The 19,155-nt window shown below is 38.1% G+C and overlaps 1 protein-coding gene across 1 annotated transcript in view; it reads left to right on the forward strand.

The window, feature by feature from the left end:
* Window positions 1-421: 421 nt before the first annotated feature.
* LOC143025015 (uncharacterized) overlaps window positions 422-19,155 on the forward strand; it is a 33,890-nt gene continuing 15,156 nt past the window's right edge. The window contains exon 1 of the mRNA XM_076184623.1: window positions 422-458. The gene's annotated coding sequence lies outside the window, so the exon portion shown is untranslated. The remainder of the gene's footprint in view (window positions 459-19,155) is intronic.

Below are 19,155 nucleotides of genomic sequence, written 5' to 3' on the forward strand. Positions count from 1 at the left end.
ACTATACCTATGCATTTATTTATGTATTTTTGTTTGTCGCATACATTATTATTATTATTATTATTATTATTGTTCTATTGTTATATATATATTTTTTTGCATCCGACCTAGATATGGACCAAAAGGTCTCCTGTCGGCATGCTCCGCCTTAGTAATCCTTTGTAACAAAGGTGAAGAAAAAGAAGAGTGATAGGAGGGTTAAAAGAATTTTCATTCCTCCATGATAAGATCACGGAATTTTTTTTTTTTCTATTCCAAAGGAAAAATTTCTTGTGTGTATTACCACCCTGTTTATCTTTATACCGAACGCAAAAATTTTTCTTGATGGTTCCGGGGGTCGTTAACAAGTGTTATGGCACTCGCTATATAAGAAGTGGAGGCAAGCACACCCAGCATCATTCCCAACCTCCGCAGTCGTCGCAGTCACACTTGACCCGAGCACTCAGACAAAACGCAAGGTAAGACATCGCTCTCCTTTCAAGAGGTCAACCTGAACTCAAACAAATTGTCTATGAATATGGGAACTTAAACATTCTTCCTACACAAATATAAACATATACACAAACGCACACACATACAAACGCACAAGTACACACACACACAAACACACAAGCACACACACACACAAACGCACAAGCGCACACACAAACGCACAAGCACACACACACAAACGCACAAACAGACACACACAAACGCACAAGCACACACACACACACACACACACACACAAACGCACAAGCACACAAACGCACAAGCACACAAATACATAGAAATGCACAAGCACGCACACATACACACAAACGCGCAAGCACACACACACACACACACTCTCTCACACACACACACACACACACACACACACACACACACACACACACACACACACACACACACACACACACACACACACACACACACACACACACACACACACACACACACACACACACGACTCGGTGGCGCAGTTGGTAGAACGATGAACTACTAGCATGGTGGTGCGCGTAGTGCTTGGTTCGAATCCTGCCCAGGGCCGAAATTAATTTCGGTACAGCTGCGCTTCGGGTCGTTACTCTGACTCTCGTGGGCGGGGAGTTGGGTGTGTGTGTGTGTGAAAGGTCATAGCATTACCCATAGATCGGACCTACGAGCTCTGAGCTCTCTTCCAGGAGGGAAATAGCTGTCGATCACGGGTCGAACACGTGATCCAAAAGACCAAGTGAATACACACACACACACACACACACACTGTCATCACAGCACTGGGTGACACTGTGGATACGAATATGTATTATCTCGTATATATAATTTTTTCAACATGTCTTATGAAGCTATTTCTCACATCAGATGATGTACTCCACCATCGTGATGTGCACCATTGTCCTGGTGGCCTCCGCATATAAGCCTCTACCCCACATCCCCCCCGGAGAAAGCAACACAGCCGCAGGACCAATTGAGTGTGAGTATCACACCCAGAATGAACACGGATAGGAAAAATATGGTGAGGTTGATATGGTCCGTAACATGAAATGTACGTAAATCTTTGATTCTGTCTGATAACATTTCTTTTCTGTTGACAGTCAAGCCCGGGTTCTGTCCATTCCTGCATCTCTACTGCTCGCCCATCAGGGCCCTCGGAACCCCCGTCACCTGCTTCTACGACAGCAACTGCGGAGCCGCCGACAAGTGCTGCATCATGTGTCTGGGAGAGCGCTTCTGCATGGCTCCCGAAGACCGCTCTATCCACCCACCTCACCCAGTGCCCTACCACTGATAGATGAACTCGTCTCTCATTCTTGTTACTCCTTGTAATTGGAGCTGTTTATTGCAAATGTTCAATAAAGACACATTTTTCCGAAAACTACTTTTCAAATCCAATGACTAAACGTCATGTGCCCAGTTGCACGAGACGGAACAACCAATCATGCTCTTCGTGGAACTTTCAATTAAAGTATCCTGTGAGAAAGAGTTGCACGTTCTTGTGTGTATTTTGTATTTGATTTCTTTAAGGATTACAAAGGCGGAGCATGCCGACAGGAGACCTTTTGATCCATATCTAGGTCGGATGCCAAAAAAAAAAGAAAAAGAAAATCATAATAATAATAAATGAATAAATAAAAACTATAATAATGTAAATAACAAATAGAATACATAAATAAATGCATAGGTATAGTTGAATAACAAATAAACAGATAAATAGTAAATGATAATAAATTGACATATAACTGAGGAACTCCACTTGTAACATTTTTCCATCTAGAAGTTTTTCCATTTAAAACAACTCTTTGTTTTCGATCGTTCATTCAATCACTAGTCCAACTTAATAAGCTACCACTTATTCCGTGCGAAGCTAATTTAGTAGTCTTTTGTGGGGAACGGTATCAAAAGCTTTTGCAAAGTCTAGATATATTAAACCTATATTGTTACTTTTGTCATAATTCGAAATGACTGTGTTGTAGAATTCGAGTAAGTTAGTCATGCAAGAATATTTCCGTCTGAATCCATGCTGGCTATTATTTATCAAACAGTTACTTTCTAAAATGATGTTCGATAGCATCTCTGATGATTGTTTACATTATTTTTCCTACGATTGAAGTCAAACTTATAGGCCTATAGTTATTTGGTTTCTTTTTGTCACCTTTTCTGAATATGGGAGTAACGTTAGCTAGCTTCCATTCTCTTGGGACATCTCCGGATATGATGGATTTCTTGAAAATAATTTCTAATGGAACAACAATCTCATTTTTAATTTCCTTTAAGATTCTTGGATGCCAACCGTCAGGCCCTGGTGTTTTTCTTAACTTTGAGTTTATCTATACACCTTTTAATTTTTTCTTTTGTTATATTCACCGTAGTGAGTAAGTTTACCCTAGACTTTTCATAGGTTTCAGTTTGGAGTTCACTTTGAGGTGTTTCGTTTACGAATACCGAGCTAAAATAATTGTTTAAGATATTACACATTCCTTCATTTGAATATTGAAGCTGACCGTCAGCAGATAATAGTGGACCAATGTGATTTCTAACAACCTTTTTATCTCTAATGTAACTATAGAATTCTTTGGGATTCTCTTTGGATTTATCACCGATGTTCATTTCGTATTGTTTTCTTTTTCTTGTTGTCTTTTTTAATTCTCTCTGTATTTATACATAACTTTCATAGTCATTAGATGCACCCGAGTACTTATATTTTTTATAAGCCTGTCTCTTTTTAGCAATACTTTTTTCAGTTTCTTTGTCGAGCCACTTTGGGCGACACTGATTTGGGGGACGTCTGTCCTTAAAAGGAATGTAAGTTTGAATCATCTTAGTGAGCGTATTTTGAAATATTTCCCACATCTGATCTACAGGTCTTTCGTTTAATTTTGCCTCCCAATCTGTAAGCTGAAGCTCCTGACGTAGTCCTATGAACTGAGCTTTACTGAAATCGGGTATTTTAGAAACACAAGTATCTATTCTAAAAAAAATTTAGGAGTTTGAATCTAACTAAGTTGTGATCGCTATTTGCAAACGATTCACCGACTTCTACATCAGTTACCATGCTTTCGCGGCTAGTGATCAATAGATCGAGTAAGTTTCCATATCTTGTGGACTCTTTTACATGCTGAATTAAGTAATTGTCACCAAGAAAATCTATCAAGCAACTACCTACATGAACATGTTCAAGGGTTATCCAATCAATATCAGTAAAATTAAAATCACCCATTATCAATGAATCCTGGTTGCAGAAACTAGACAGTTCTTGAAATAACAGTTTGTCGTCTGCTAATGATAATGTCTTTGGCCTATATATTACACCTATATTCATTTTTTGTCCATTTGATTGGGTTAACTCAACCCACAAACTATCGTATGCATCTTGTTTCACTTTCTCTAAAACACAAGCGTGAACATTGTTTTTAACGTACAAGAGAACACCCCCACCTTTCTTGTGGTTTCTATCCTGATGAAAGTGTTTAAATCCCGCAATATTAAATTCAGCTTCGAACTCTGTACCATTTAACCATGTCTCAGTTATTCCTATCATATCGAGATTTTCGCTTTTGACATACGCCTGTATTTCTTGAATTTTTTTCCTAATACTACGAGCATTAAAGTACATGGCTTTAAGAAACTCGTGATTATTTCTTTTTGACACATTTTGAGTTTCAATCTCATGTCTTACATTATCATTTTGTTTTTTATTTGTTCCTTGCTCTATATTATTATTTGGTCCTTCATTGACATTCAATGCCTCATTAATATTTCTCCCATCAAAATTAACATTTCCCTCATCACGGTCATCTGGTCGATCACGGTCATCCGATCTCTTTTGTACATTTTGTCCCCCTACGTCACCGTGATTCACGCCGGCTTCCCGTCGTTCATTGACATTATGTCCGGCATCCATTCCTAAAATTATGTTTTGTCCTCCAGTGACATTATATCCTACTGTGACATTTTCTCCTCCATTATCATTACAACCTATTGTGATATTTTGTCCACTATCATTACTTCCCATCGTGATCTTTTGTCCTCCACTGTCATTACATCCCATTGCGACATTTTGTCCCATGACATTACATCCTAATGTAACATTTCGTCCTCTACCGACATTATATCCTAAAACTATATTTTGTCCTATACTGGCACATTGTTCTGCATATTTTGATATTTTGGCCTATATTGACATTCTGTCCGGTATCCCTTCCTAAAATCATATTTTGTCCTCCACTGACATTATATCCTACTGTGACATTTTCTCTTCCATTATCATTACATCCTATCGTGATGTTTTGTCCTCCGCTATCATTACTTCTCATCGTGATCTTTTGTCCTCCACTGTCATTACATCCCATTGTGACATTTTGTCCTATGACATTACATCGTAATGTAACATTTCGTCCTCTACCGACATTATATCCTAAAATTATATTTTTTCTATGCTGGCACATTGTTCTACATTAATGCTATACTCTACACTGTTTTCCCATGCACATTCTATTTCCCCTTCCCTTTGGGCCTCTACCCTAAAAAAGGAGCTAGCTCATCACAAACTCCCACGATGAGGTTTGTAAGAACATCTTTGCCTCTGCGGGTGAGGTGGATCCCATCAGAAGCGTAAAGGTCATGGCGCCTAGAAAAGAGATACCAAGGATCAAGAAAGTGGTATCCCAATTGTGTACACAACTGCGATATCCTATCATTGATCCCTATGGCTCTACTGTTCCAACACGAGCCTGCGTAAATCCTCGGGAGGATCCCACAGACTACGTGACGGCTCCCACGTTCCTTCATCTCCTGAAGGAGGACCTTGTAATTCCGAACAAGCTCCTCTGATCTCACCCTACCTACATCGTTACTACCCGTATGAACAATCGTAACCGTGTTCTTCCGTCCTTGCTCCCTGATGGACTGGGTACAGTCGGCGATCCCACGGCCCGCTTGACATACAAGCTTGCAACGTCGCTTTGTCTTCCGCTGCAGGATGTCGTCATAGCCTCGCACCATGGAGTCCCCCACCACCAAGAACTCCTGGTTTTCAGCCACTTCATCCTCCAGTAGAGCAAAACGATTAGCTAGAGCCAGCGGTTGCTCCACAGGGCACACGTCCACCGAACGCGGGCTCGGCAAACGGGACCCCACGGAGCGCCACTCGCTCATTGCAGTGACAGTAGGTGAAGAAGAGGAACGCTCTTTGGGTTGTGGGGAGGGTTCACTCTTCTCACGGAGCGCACTCCTGAGAAGACGAATTTCCTCCTCACACATCCTGAGACGGACCTCTAGGTTCACGCGACCTTCACAAGCCATTTCGCTCCTCCCTTAGCAATAAAAACGGCAAAGAGAAAATACAAATCAACGACAACAAAAAACAACAACAAAGCGGTCTCTAATAAACTAAATACAAGAAGCTTACTCTGCTTATCTTATACTATTTCTCCTACCTTTGGAGTACAGTAACAGAAAACTGCTTTGAATTTAAATAGAACGCTACACTTTGTCTTATATCTGTAATTGTATAGCGCTATACGTATACAATTACAAAAAACACAACACAAACACTTAACACTTTCGGAGATATTTTCACATGTATTTCGAAGCTGGTATGTGCAGAAAAACGAGCTCTCTAGCTGAGGTCACGTGCAGACTGTTCTAATTCTATTTCCCTTTCTCATTTGTGAATAAATGTTTATCAAATACAGAGAGTGATAATGAAAAACCATAAACAATAGTTTTGTTAATGTTAATGTTAACTTCACTGTTTCTTTTCTTCTTCTTCGTCTTGTTCAGACATATCTCAGTCTATTTTTTTCTTCTTCTTCCTTAGATAGATTGATAGATAGACTTTATTTGGCAATGAATCAATGTACATGAAGTGCAAATAATAACAAGACCACATAGTTCAGAATAAATAAAAGCAAATTGCCGAGGATAACACAAAAAGCATGTACGCTTATTTCCATTGTGGTCCTCATCAGATTGTTATTCTACACTAAGTCACACTGACAACATACGTAGGGTGTTAAGGGGACCAGAGACAATCATGAGTAATACCAGTCAGTACACATTTGACACATAAACATTGTTATAGTTTTGCTAATATTACTAAAATGTTCCTTATTGTCATATTCATCATGCTTTCCTTCTTCGTTATCAAACGTTTCATGAATGTGCATGAGAGAAATTAAATGGTCATTGGATCTCACTTCCCTGTGTTGTTTGCGGTAGGAACTGTAAAAGATATCAGTCAAGAGCATAAAAATACCCCGTATCTAAAAAACTGTTTGAATAAAAAAGATGTAAAGGCGCTGCGCGAATAGGCAGTATGAAATTCTGAACAAATAACTGATCAAATATTTCAACAACTCTGTATGATACATAGTTGTACAACCATGACGGCAGAAGAAAGGAAGACCTGTCAACGAAGTAGATCACACTGAAATTGTTTTAGGAAGGAGTTCGAAATCAGGTAAAAAAAAAAAAAAAAAAAAAAAAACTGGTGATTCTTTCCGGGGCTGTCTGAGATTTTTGTTGAACCTATTTGGCAGGGTTGCTACTGAAATGGACATAGGATTCTCATCAGTCTGCCCTCCTGTATTGTATTTTGGAGGGTTTTTTTTCATGATCTCATTCGACCATTGATAACACTAGGCAACAAATTTCAACTTTTTTCTGTTACAAACACGTGATCTACTGATTCCTACTAAATCGATGAAGCTGATTTCAGACCTAATGTCTAAATTTCCCTGTCACGTCCAGATTTTCTGTAACTCACAACCCCTATTTTTTATTTTATTTTATTTTTTCAAACTCCCTTAGGCTAGTAGTCTAAGCTACTTTTCCATGTGAAGTTTTATTTAGGCATTCTTAGATAAGTATGTCTTTCCTCCTTTTTTCTGGCTTAAGACACAGTGAATTTCCACTGGTGGAGTTATCATCCCTGCACCCAACCATTCACACACAGCGCATTGGGATATAGTTGTTATGGCAAAAGGACATTTCAGTTCTTAAGAGAGCGTCGCCAGCGAGTATTCGAAAAATTGTGGTACATGAGCGAATTTTAGGTAAATATTTCAAAAGAATCCCTATGATGGTGGCAACACTCATACAAAATTATAGAACTGCACTTCGTTTCTATTCTTATACAGCATAAAATAGATAAAATATTGGCAACCTCTTGCAACCCCATTGCATAAAAAAACTGTATATTAAAATAGCGCCAACATTTCTATAGCTATTTCGTTTTTTGCTACAGAATTGTGTTTATGGATATATTTGGCAACTCCTCCAACCAGCATACTCCACAAAGACAGTGGATAGGGCACCAGTATTCTTGAAAAGATCAAAGTAAGGTGACGTTGCTCCAGCCGCTCTCACCATACACAACAGTTTTGATTTCTCACCCTGCATTGTTGCTGTGATCATGAAAAAAATGAAAGAGAAAGAAGAGAGTGAAGCGGCAGAATATAGAGAGGGCCCGTGAGTGCCTGAAATAGAAACAAGAAAAAAAAAGAAAAAAAAGAAGGAGGAGAAAAGTAGCACAGCTGCACCCAGCACTCCGTAAGCATTTACTAGCCACGCTCACATTACACCTCCTCCACCCACGGCACAATACTCACCCTCGCCTCACACCTCATCAGCAAAGAAGAGGAAATTGGAGATTTGCTATACATCGCAACCATCAAATAAATAGTCGCGAATAATGGTCGCGCAAATTTAAATCCCCCGTCCTGTAAAGTTTATGTTTTTGTTCTTTCTGTTGTAATATCTTCGATTGTTCTTTATGGATTTTTGTCATTTGTGTTTCATTTGAAATAAAAACATCGTGCTCTCTATTTCCTACAGTAAAAATAAAAGAAACTTGAATTGATAAAAATCATTCATGAAACCTGAATTTTGCAGCATTTTTATTTTTATTGTTCAGAGAAACAAATTAATAAAGAACAGAGGTATTAGTTTGAAAAAAAAAATGTATTCAATAAGATTTGTTCCCCAGACTCTAAGCTTTCATTTCATACCAAGCTGAATGATGTAGAAGAATTTTCCATTAAGTAATTAAAGCTTCACTAGAGCTTACTATATATTCATTAAATATTCACTATGCCTTATATATACATGGGAGGAACACAATACCCTGAGGAATTACACACTAATATAAGGGTACTTATACCTGTATTCATTAAAAATATATTTGAAAAAAAAAATCACCTACACTATAAAGCTATGCGACACTCCCTTGAGTGAAACTTTGGTGTTTCCTCTTCATCCGTTTACAGGATGACGAGCTCTCTTTCTGTAGGAACCAACAGTAATCTCCCATCATATCTGGATTAGAATTACTTTGATATCTGCTTTGCATAACGAAGATCTGCCGATGGAAGCGTTCACCATGCTCGTCACTTACAGCTCCAAGGTTGGCTGAGAAAAAGTTAAGATGATAATTAAAAAAATGCATTTTCAAAGACATTCTGCATCCCATTTGTTCATAAGATTTCAGCATATTTTCTATGAGTTCACAATGGTTTCCAGCTTTATGGTTTAAAAAAAAAAAAGAAAAAAAAAAAATCTTACAACTTCAACAAACGATGTCAAGGTTTCATTTCATTTAGGCTAAATGGAAACGATGAATCACGGATGACACTGCGGATCTGTGGCCCAGTGAAAACTCCAGCTTCTAGCTTAGTATCTGTCAATATTCCTCTGAATTTATCCTTTAAATATTGGAATCCACTACCTTGATGATCTATACCCTTTACAAAATTCTTCATAAGGCCAAGTTTAATGTGAAGTGGTGGAAAATGTAATTTCTGAGCGTCGATAATGGCTGGATGTCTCACATTAGGTTTACCAACATGTTCAGTTTTAGATGGCCAATCATGTTTTTTGTAGTGGCTCTTGTTATTTCTGCTGTTCCATAGGCACAAAAATAATATATGCTTCGTGTGGTCCAATTGCAACCCAAGAGGTAATGATACAACTTTAATATCGCTACAAATATTTCATGTGCGTTTCTTATATTTAATAAACCTTAGCAGCAGTTCCTTGAATTCATAAGTTTCATAAAGGCCAGTCCCTTGTGTTACAGGTATTGAAGGTTTTTCATTGCCGTTGTGCAATAAGACAAAGGATTACAAAGGCGGAGCATGCCGACAGGAGACCTTTTGGTCCATATCTAGGTCGGATGCGAAAAAAAATCATAACAATAATAAAAAAAAAACTACAATAATGTAAATATCAAATAAAATACATGAATAAATGCATAAGTATAGTTAGATAATAAACAAACAGGTAAATAGTAAATAATGATAAATTGACATATAAATGATAAATAGAAATCAGACAGACAAATGATAACAGAACAAAAACAAATAATATAAAATAAATTATAATCATTACAGCATCTTGCCCAGGTGTTTATCTAAATGATTCTTAAAGCTTCGAACTGAACTACATTGCACTATCTGTGCAGGAAGCCTATTCCATTCATTAACTACACGGTTGGCAAAGTTGTTTCTACCTACTTCCAAAGTGAATCTATTTCCGGACAGTTTGAGACCATTGTTTCTTGTCTGATTCTCATTCAATGTGAAAACCTTGTCACTTTTGATGTTGTCAATTCCCTTTAAAATCCTAAAGACCTGTATCAAGTCACCTCTGAGTCCACACTTTTTTTAGGGTAAAGAGTTTCATATGTTTTAGTCGATTTTCGCACGATTTATTTTTGATATTTGGAATCAGTTTTGTGGCTCGCCGTTGTACTTTTTCCAGTCTATCAATGTCTTTAATGAGATTCGGTGACCATACGGTGACCATTGTTCTGAATCATAGAGACAGCCAATTTGTTGCATTAAACCATTGATACCGTAGCAGAAACAAATGTTATTCTCCTATGAGTAAAATGATGAAAACTGCAGATGGCGATGATGGAAATGAGAAATTTTGGTGTTTGGCTGGAGAAGGTTCCATTCTTGAAGTCTGGATCCAAGCAACTCTGCTTTTTCATTTGGTAATTCCAAATCACGCACCAAGTCATTTAGTTCCTCTTGACTAAACAGATGTGAGGAACTATCTGCATCTGGAATATATATGCCATCTTTCTCTGTTGCTATATCACTAGTAGAAGTGGTGGAAGTGGTGGAAGTGGTGGAGGTGGTGGAAGTGTTGGTGGGTTTGCTTCATCATTACTGATTCACAGTTTGGGTACGTGATTTTTGATTGATTTTTCTTTGTGGTAATTGTTATTGGGAATCGTAGTGTTTACCTTAATTCGGCAAACTTTCCCTCAAAGCGTTATTTTCTTCGATTCAGAAGCCTTTCCTGAAAATTCGAACCACGCCTATCGTAACTTTAAATAAGATACGATTAAACGCCCCTCCTCTTTATCTTATTTATTAAATCTATGTAACAGTTTTGGTTTAATAGATCGGGAATTACTTTGAGAAATTACTTAATGTAAAAATTAACACGTGGCCTTCTGAGCTCTTTTTGAACTCGTATGGGCCCCCTAGAACACGGTGCGTACTAACGTCAGATTAGTAACAGTCAGATTACCCTAAGCTCAGGACAAAGAAAGACCTCTTTTTTTGGAAACCTCTAACAAAGGGATCACGGCTTCGGCTCAGAAGGCCTTCATGTTCAACTTGATTCAAACTCACCAATGTTTGAGAACCTAATCCGGCAGAAAATTATGACCGGTAAGTTCTCAATCTTTCCATGTATGAATTAAATCGTAAATTCCATATCTTTGAGACACCAGCAATCTTTGTCAAACAAAAATAACAATCATTGACGGGATCTTTTGGCTCACGCCAACCAATGGGGACTGAGAACGGCATTTTTTTTTTTTTCATCTACCCAAGCTATTAACATTGCATTCCACGATGCACAGCAAATATGTCCCAGTCCTTGTCTTGGTATCCTAATTTACAGTCAAAATGGTACTTAGAGGCAAGTTTGAACTTTGTTGTTATGTTTCTACGTTGTTGCTTAGGTGTATATCGTCCACAGACATAGCAGAAGTTGTTCGGGTGATTTACACAAGCACGTCTATTTGATGCCATTCAAAGTACCATACAATATTTGAAAAAAAGCAATTGTTTGAATGAAAATTAAGATAGAAATACACTTTGGTACAAGATAAATGCTACAAAAAAATACAAAAACTATCTCAGCCTGATTATTTGCTTAACAGCAGTTTCAACTAACGTCCTAGTTGCCTGTCAGATAACGACTAGCTAGCGAATGACCAGTGGTCCGTTAGTATGTTTTTGACTCAATGTTGCCAACTAGGAGTAAATTTTATTTTTCAAATTCGTTAGATGTGGATGGGGAAGAGTAGGATAAGTGATTTACTTTCTACACAAAATCTAGATACAATTTGCATATTACACAAAATCTAGACGTGATAGAGTAAACTCAATTATAGATATGAATTTACCATACCAAAATCACCTAGAAACACTTATTTGCTCTTCTGTAACAAAATCTTTGTTGCCTAGTGTAATGCTTCTTACAAGAAATACTTTCTCATCGGAATGCCGGTATGTGAGAGAAAGTGGGAACAAAGAAAGAGAGAGAAGGAAAATGAAGACGGAAACACATACTTGTACAGATAAAGAAATGGACAAAATAAAGAAAGCAAGCGGACTCTCAAACATGCATGCACACAAACATACAGATGGAAAAAGATAAGCGTAAAATCTTGTTCAAGTTTATCATATTTATCACCTTAAGTTATTACAGTAAGAGGGACTTTTATTACCACAACATTCCATGTAAATTAGGCCTGTGGACTATTTATCCCCTCACCACTTCAATAAATTGACCCAATTCCCCAAAAAGATTAGGGGAGGAATTAAGCAACACGTCTATATTCAGCGGCAAGCGTGAGGAAAGGTAGCAGATTCTCAGTAGACGTGCTATTGTTATAATAATAATAACAATGATAATAGTAGTAATAATAATAGTAATAGTAATAACAATAATGATAATAATAATAATAATAATAATAATAATAATAATAATAATAATAATAATAATAATAATAATAATAATAATAATAATGATAGTAATAATAATGATAATAATAATAATAATAATAATAATAATAATAATAATAATAATAATAATAATAATAATAATAATATTAATAATAATAATAATAATAATAAAAAAAAAAAATAATAATAATTATTATTATTATTATTATTATTATTATTATTATTATTATTATTATTATTATTATTATTATTATTATTATTATTATTATTATTATTATTATTATTATTATTATTATTATTATTATTATTATTATTATCATTATTATTAATAATAATAATAATAATAATAATAATAATAATAATAATAATAATAATAATAATAATAATAATAATAATAATAATAATAATAATAATAATAATAATAATAATAATAATAATAATAATAATAATAATAATGATAATAATAATAATAATAATAATAATAATAATAATAATAATAATAATAATAATAATAATAATAATAATAATACTAATAATAATAATAATAATAATAATAATAATGGTTTGTCTTGATCTCCAAGTTTCACTTTAAAGTAGCAAAAGTAAGCTCTCTTCACAAATTCACTAATGTTCCTTCTTTGTTTTGGAGCTGTCAATGCACCACAAATGTATCAGAATGAATCCGGGGACGTCACACATTTCCTTCTACTTGCTATAGAGGCCATGTTTCCTTTGATTGAAGTCAACACTGTTTACAGAATGATCACACCTGGAAAAGAAATGAAATAATTGTTTTAATGAAATAAAATAATAATGCACACACAAATCTATATTTGACGCACTGAAGGAATTAAGAATAGTATGTGATGAATGTAAACTAATATGCTTTTTACCTCCCTTTGCTATTTTCAGAATATGTCACCTGATATGTAAATTGCCGCGTAGCATCAAAACTAGACCTGATCTGCACAAACGAATGCCATTTTCAGAATCTGTGACCTCAAATCTACCAGAATCAAGTGTCAGAACTCATGCAACCGAAATTGTGTTCCCCAGTGTAATAATAATGATAATAATAATAACAATAATACACATGCACACATGAATAATATGTGTCATCACAGCGATGGAATATCGTAAACATTATACTTGTGTGTGCGGGATACAAGAAAATATATGTTTACAAACGATTTTAAACTTGTTAGTCATCTATTCAGATGATGTACTCCTGTTGTGGTAAGTTACCACACAATGGTGAAGGAGCTTGTCCGTGAGAGAAGCATTAAAGAAACTCGGGAATTTTTTATTTCAATTACAATGAGAGTGTAGCTGAATAAGGCCACGTCTTGGCATCGGAATACAAGAAGAGCACATTTCATAATTAGGAGCACTGTGTATAAATTAATTCATAAATTGAAAATTTAACTATACAGAATATCAGTACAAGTATTTATATATGTATCTACATATTATTGTGATAGACATAATAATGTTAATTAAGATATGTTTCCATAATTACTAACTCCAACGGGTGACAATTATTAATACAGGGAATACTCGTACTGGTGTGAGTTTATTTAAGAAAACTAATTCTTTAAGGCTTGACCTTGGTACACTCCGCCGTCGTGATGTGTGCCGTTGTTCTGGCAGCCTACGGGCCTACTCCCTGTTTTGACAATCAAGCCCGGGTTCTACCCACCCGTCAGGACCTTCCCCGGACCCCCCGTCACCTGCTCCAACGACGGCAACTGCGGTGGTGCCAACAGGTGCTGCTTCGACAGGTGTCTGGGAGAGCACGTGTGCAATGTATACACCACTTACATCATCACCACTCCCACACATTGTGAGCGGTGTCACAATCATCACCCCGACATCCCGTCGCCAGACACGTCCGCCCTAACAAGCTGAGCTTAGCACTGATCGCAGGAAAGCTGACCTAACATTTTAGCAGCCGAGCATACCGTCCCCGAGCGCCCACAAACAAGACGCGCACGGACACACGAACGTACATATAATGGATGCCATTAGTAACAACTCACATTAACACACGGAAACACAATACACATAAGACCTTTCCCCCTGGACATATTACGTAAGATAAATATAATAGATAACAGTTTATAAACCCAGAATAATACTGTTGTTACATACTTATGGTATCATGTATATCAATTAAAATTGATAAGTAACCAAAGCACCTCAAGAAATTGCTATGTCACCACTTCCGGTCAACAAAATGACCGCGGGGATCTGGAGAGAGAACCAGTCGGTGTTAGACGTGCTTGGTGTTACTAGTGTACAGACATATTGTATAACCCTGTGTTAAGAAATAAACGAGAGAAAACCAGAGTGCGGTTTATAACCCCAAGCGGGTATACAAGTGACTAACTTAGTGATTGGAAACTACCGGGAGCAGGACACTCAGACCGCTTAAAAGAACCAATCAACCAAGTGGTTCTACAAGCGGTTATAGCAAGGCCCCAGAACACCGCCCACCACACCCACCTCACCCACTCCCACCTCACCCGATGCCTTATTACTGATCGATGACCTTGCCCCCTGTCCTTGTTATCCGTTGTTACTTGTAAGGTTGTAGTTATTTATCGTTAATGTTAAATAAATGTAACTGTTTTTCAAAAGATGTTTTTCAAATCCGATACCTAAATATCAACTAGTGAGTCGCATGAGACGAAACTAGTTATGGTCATGTCCCAGAACGTGGAAAGGAGCTGACAGTAGTAGAATAGGGGATGGATGAAGGTAATAATATCCTCGATGGCAATGGTACTGCATTCACCATATGCAAGGGAAAGGGGAAAGGGCAATGAGCGAGATATTCTTACAAACACGTCCAAGATAAGCATGGCGAGCGGAAGGCGGAATCAAACTCGCCAATCATGTAGTCATTCATCATAACAAACTTCCTTAGTGGCGTCACTCCCATGATCTGATGGGAGACGTACGGGGATAATTCCTCTCCTTTTCTGAAAGTTTCGTGTCAACTGACTCAACCGCTTTCTCATAATGATGCAAACAATAACAATGCAATAAAAACAATAATGCCTCACCACTGATAGGTGCTCTTGCCTCTCATTTGTGTTACTTGTTGTTTCTTTTGCCCAACTATTTGTGGTACACGTTAATAAAAGTAATATTTTTCCAAAGTCGGTTTTCAAATTCAATACCAAAATATCAAGTGCCGAGTTGTACGAGCTACAACAATCCATGATTATTGTGTAAGACGCAAGGAAATGTGCGTTGATGGTAGTAGAACTCTACCGTTCACCATGAAGAAGGGAAAACTCATGAGCAGTCTTTGGCTCAGCTAGATGAATCTCTGCACATCTCCTTTCTGGACATTGGCGTTTCTGAATCATGTGTCAACCAACATGGACATGGAGGCGTGACTGACAGCGGCTGAATGTTCCTACACTTTGCAAAACCCAAGAAACCGATGACCCATTGTTCATCCTGTGACTTGGTCTGCAAGAAGTTTGCAACAATGCTTGTTAACGCTCTACACCACGAGCCTGCTACACACAACCTACACACTCTGCTAACCGTCTAATATGCTATAACAATAGGCACGTGTGTGTACGTATCTCAAATGGGCAATACAACTGTGAATTTGACCAATCTTGATGGACAAAATAAACGTAACCCTACTTTTATGAAGAGAATCTTAAGGTCCATTTTATTCTAATTTTCCTCCAAAGTGCAGTTCTATTCCGTAGAAAAAGGGTTAGTACCTGAGATATGATGACCTGGAAGAGATCACTTGGATGAAGCACTCCAGACCCCGCGGGTTGCGCAATCAATTTCCCAGTTTGGGAAAGACTTAGGGTACGCGGGTAGTGGTCGAGGCTCTGCTTTCCACATTTTCATGAAAATGGGAGTTGGAATTCACATAAAACCCCTTTTCTGCCGTGTGGCAATGTGCATTCGGGCCGCATATCGGCAAGGGTAGATAGGGCAGCTCGAATATATTTGTTGGTCTCACAGAACTTAAATACGTAATACGATTCGCACGAAATTAATTTGTTTTTTGTGAACTCTGTTACATACGGACACTGCAAAAGTTGAAATTGCAATTGAAAGTTACATTTGAAAAGTCGCCATTGGAGCGAGGGACATACAGTAGAGATCGAGGGCAGTGGACTGTTTTGAGAGGGTCACCTCGCTGCTCAGAAGACTTCAAGTGTGGGTCCTACCTGCTGGGCCGGGTTCGAATCCCGTCTGGGAGTAAGTTCAAACCAAGAGTTGGCCATCTATTTTGCTTCTCCGAGGACTCACGATGATCGTCCGACGTGGACTAGGAGATTTCAATTCACTCTGAGCTCAACGTGTGAAACGGTTACTCTCAACAGGAGCGTCCAGTAACCACAAGGGGTTTCCAGAGGCTTCCAAGAAAAAGAGGAGAGAAACACACGGACAAATAAAAGTCTCTGGTGGATTCCAAATGTTTTCATCAAGCGTTGAAGTGATTTCTGGAAAGCTAGTAAACAGCATTCCATAAACAAAGAGTTCATGTACACAAAGACTGAGAATGACTTGCTTAAACATTCAAGCTTAGAATGGACAAGAAAAAATGGGAACCTTCTGAGAACAGGGTAACGCCAACAAAGGAAGACATTTGTGCCTCTTTACGATTGCCTCTATTTGTAGACAGAAAAAAAGAAGTAGAGGAAGACGAAGAAGAAGAAAAAGACGAAGGAAAAAGAAGAAGAAATTAACCTCAGTCTAGATCATGGTTATTGCAGCTTACAAAATCTTGCAAAGGAGTTGCCAACTCATCTGGCTGAGTGAACAAAGCACCCCAAAAATCACAAGGTCGCAGTAACAATACATCAGAAAAGAAATAGATCAAGTTGTCGTCCTTTCTATGTAATTGCAAGTCTGGTGAGAAAAAACATCATTAGGTAATGGATTCCTATTTCGAAAAAGTTTCCCCAATATCATTTTTCAAAAACAGTTCATAGAAAGGTTTTAAAAAATGAGGATATGAACAAAGAAGTTATTGTCGTGGAGTGGAATGAATAAAATCAACTGCAGGAGTGGCAATGAGGCCAGGTGCAGAGAGAAAAATAAATAAAATGGACACATTGGACAGTGTGCATTTGTTGGAGTATTAATACCACAGTCATGCAAACATATAAGGAACACAAGGACCTTGAAGACTCGGTTCTTGGTCCTCACACACAAATACAATGATCTCTTCCTCACATGATGTTTTGATTGAGTTCCACGAACAGCATGATTGGTTGTTCCGTCTCGTACAACTGTGCAGATGACGTTTAGGCACTGGATTTGAAAAATCGTTTTTGGAAAACAGTGACTTTATTTAATATTTGCTCCAATCATAAGTTACAAGGAGTAACAAGAATGAGAGACGAGGTTATCTATCAGCGTTGGGGCACTGGGTAAGGTAGGAGGTGTTGGGGGTGCTTGCACACGTGCTGTTTCAGACACCTGTCGAAGCAGCACTTTTTTGCGCCGCCGCAGTTGCCGTCCTGGGAGCAGATGACGGGGAGTCTGAAGATCCTGATGGGCGGGCAGAAGAGCCGCTTGGGGGGACAGAACCCGGGCTTGACTGTCAACAGAAAAGAAAGGTTATCAGACAGAATCAAAGATTTACGTACATCTCATGTCACGGACCATATCAACCTCACCATATTTTTCCTATCCGTGTTTATTCTGGGTGTGATACTCACCCTGAATTGGCCCTGTGGTTGTGCTGCTTTCTTTGGGGCGGATGAGGGGTAGAGGCCTATGTGCGGAGGCCACCAGGACAATGGTGCACATCACGATGGTGGAGTACATCATCTGATGTGAGAAATAGCTTCATAAGACATGTTGAAAAAATGATATATAGATAATACATATTCGTATCCACAGTGTCACCCAGTGCTGTGATGACAGTAGCTACTGTAACACAATAAATGTGTTTTGCTACATGTAATGGTGATTTAGCAGGTGAGGTAAAGTATCTGTGGGACTTTCTTTGATTCATTCTCAGATACGAAAGTTATGTACAAAGAGAGGTCAGGGAGGGGGTTTCCCTACCTCTACTAATTAGTTCCTTGACCTAGATAGTCCTCCTGCTAGGTACTTGACCTGGGCAGTCCCTAGTACCAGGTACTTGACCTAGGCACTCCTAGTGCCGGCCCTTGACCTCGGCAATCCTCCCTCTGACGGCTCAGCCGTCGGTAATAAGGGGCGAGGGGTAGGTTTTGTGGGTTGCCGTATGTGAGATGTGTAAGTCATCAAATATAGGTATGGGTGTTAGTTCCGTTATATAGGGGTTAGTTGTATAGTTGGTGGGCGTGGCTACATGTGGTGTATATATATTAAGTTACGGTAATGTAATTGGGGTCGGTATAAGAAAGGGTTCAATAGGTCTGTCTGGTGACATTAGGTATCTCTTGTGGTGACACTGCGGGGGCGTCCTGTTGTTATCTTACTATGCACTGAGTCAAGTGTTTTGAGATTAGGAAATCGGTGAGGTTTGCAAGATTGGAGGTCTTGCCAAAGACGAGTACCATGTTGCATGTGTGTGCATCACGTGCGTGGTTGGTGATGGTTAGTAACGGTTACAACTACACGGAGAAGCTAAAGTACATGTTGATGACAGGGATATCAAACTCTTTCATTATGACGCCTGCCGTGTGTGTGTGTGTGTGTG

Source organism: Oratosquilla oratoria, chromosome 1 (assembly GCF_046742065.1).
Source record: "Oratosquilla oratoria isolate Oo_2021 chromosome 1, ASM4674206v1, whole genome shotgun sequence".
NCBI classification, from domain to species: Eukaryota; Metazoa; Arthropoda; class Malacostraca; order Stomatopoda; family Squillidae; genus Oratosquilla; species Oratosquilla oratoria.